The sequence below is a fragment of the Macrotis lagotis genome, chromosome 3 (assembly GCF_037893015.1).
Source record: "Macrotis lagotis isolate mMagLag1 chromosome 3, bilby.v1.9.chrom.fasta, whole genome shotgun sequence".
Lineage (NCBI taxonomy): Eukaryota > Metazoa > Chordata > Mammalia > Peramelemorphia > Peramelidae > Macrotis > Macrotis lagotis.
The window spans coordinates 242378396-242380625 of record NC_133660.1 but is presented as its reverse complement, the minus strand read 5'-3'; the positions used below and the strand labels follow the sequence as shown (position 1 = coordinate 242380625).

At 40.0% G+C, this 2230-nt stretch overlaps 1 protein-coding gene across 1 annotated transcript in view; it reads right to left on the bottom strand.

Moving 5' to 3' along the window:
- Positions 1-1491: 1491 nt before the first annotated feature.
- Positions 1492-2230, bottom strand: part of RASSF10 (Ras association domain family member 10) — a 3156-nt gene continuing 2417 nt past the window's right edge. The window contains exon 2 of the mRNA XM_074227560.1: positions 1492-2230. This exon is cut by the window's right edge and continues 818 nt beyond it. The gene's annotated coding sequence lies outside the window, so the exon portion shown is untranslated.

Sequence of the window (2230 nt, the reverse complement as noted above, 5' to 3'; positions counted from 1 at the left end):
CAGTAGTCCTCAGGTGCCTGCGGAGCATACACAGGGCTTATCATTGTGACGTGGCCTGTTTGCTTTATTGGCTGCTGGCAAAAAAACCACATCCATCTGCTTGTTGCAGCAACCCATTAGTCTTGGAAAGGTTAAAATAACAACTGAAAGGGAAAGTGGTTATTTTCTATGGTGCAACTCTGTTCCATTTCTCCTGGTCACTGGCATCAGTCAGAGGGCTGAGAATCATGACAGCTTCTTCCCATTCCTCACATTTGGTGTTAGAGTACTTGAGCTGAAATCCCAATTGTTATAGTGATCTTGAGCAAGTCCCTTAATCTCTCTCTGGGTTCTAGTTTGTGTAGATGTATAATGAGGGTGTTGGACTAGAATGCCTCTGACATACCTTTCAGTTTTAAAACTTATGATCTTAGGAAAACAAGAAAGGCAGTCATGGTGTAGTGGGTAGAGGGCTAGCCTCAAAGCTATGGAGACTTGGTTGCATGTCCTATGTAGGACACACACTATGTGACCTTGGGCAAGTCATTTAACTTATCTATGAGCTAGGCAATTTCTTCCTTTTTTTTGTTTTTGTAAGATAATGGGGTTAAGTGACTTGCCCAAGGTAATTATTAAGTGGCTGAGGTCAAATTTGAACTCAGGTCCTCCTGACTCCAGGGCCTGTGCAATTTCTAATACCATAACTGGCAGATAGTGGATAGAGAAGTTTTCTTCCCTAGAAATTCCTTATACCAACGAAATCAAAGGCTTTATATCTACAAAAACACAAACCCCACCCATCACTAGGTCAGAAGCATCTCCGTGTGCACCTCTCACACAGAATTTCTTTGCTAAACTATAAATAAGGATTGGATAGTTCCTTCTTTCCTGTCAAAGCTAGCATTAGGTTTGGTCTGCATGCATGTGATTACATTGTAGGCTGGGGACACTTAGGTTTCTTTCTCTTTATTTATTTATTTAATTTTCCTCGCCTTCTCATTTTAAGTATGCTTAGGAGGAGAAGTGCAGCCTGAAAACACAAGACCATAATTATATGGTGAGTTTCTTCTAAAAGTATCAATTATGAAGACGACCTCTTAATTCTCTATCATTTTACTCAAAAATCTCAAAACATCCCTGCATCAACAATGGGTGGAAGAAATATGTTGACACAAAGAAAACCAATTAAACAGTGACATGCCTTCTGGTCTGCAAAACCCGGACCCAGTTTAAGATTCTAGCAATTACAGGAAAAAACTTTTCTATGAAGTCTGGTATCCTAAATTAGTTTTAAAATGGGAAAACTCTGCAGCAACCAGATCCAATGTGAACATTTAAGCTGATAACAGTCATCGTGCCTACCCAAGGCTGGCACCCATATTCACCATTGTTTACACCTCATGGGGGGGGGTGAGGGGGGGCCCTGATGGTATCTGCAGGAAGTACCCAGCTTCCAAAGGAAATTAGGAAGCTTGATTCATTCAAAAGAGGCGACAAATAGCCTATAACTGATAAGTGTTTTCTTTTTTTTATTGAAATAACTAAAAAGATTACACTGAGTCCACTGGTGCTTTAGAAACCGGTTTTGAAAAGCTGCTAGACTTTTATCTCTAGGCATGTGTGCAGAAGCTGTCCAGAAATCAGAATCACTTCAGTTAACTCATTTGAAAACAAAATACCTTTATCCTTGGTTGACTAGGATTGTTAACCAAATGGTCTGTTAGAGGACTAGGGGAGAGAAGTGGTTACATTCAACGATTTCTGAAACCTTAGCTAGCAAATACTGTTCTTTACAGTGTCTCGGTTAAGCCTCTGGCAGGTAAAAGTTACATTCTCTGGGGTTTAGGGTGAGGTGTTGAGTCTAGGTTGGCTTTCAGGTTCTGTTCAATTCCAAAGAAATACAGGTATGCACTCATAAATGTCAGCAGACTTTTAAAGGCTGAATTGGAACTGTAAATCAAATGGCTCATTCCTCAATACACAATTTCTCTTAGTTTCTCCGAGTTCACCATTATTTTTCCTGAAATAGTAGCAGCTAAATTCATGCCCTGGAGGGAAAGGAAGTGATTTCTTTTTTTCTCATGCCCCCAGGCCCTAGCACACAGTAGGTGCTTAACACAGTCTTGTGGAATGTCATTGAATGGAAGTAGCACAGTGAATTGTAAAAGGACATAACACTTTGCAAAAAGTAAATCTCAAAATTTCCAAATTAAATTTTAACCAGAGTCGGCTTTCCAGGATTTTAATGCTG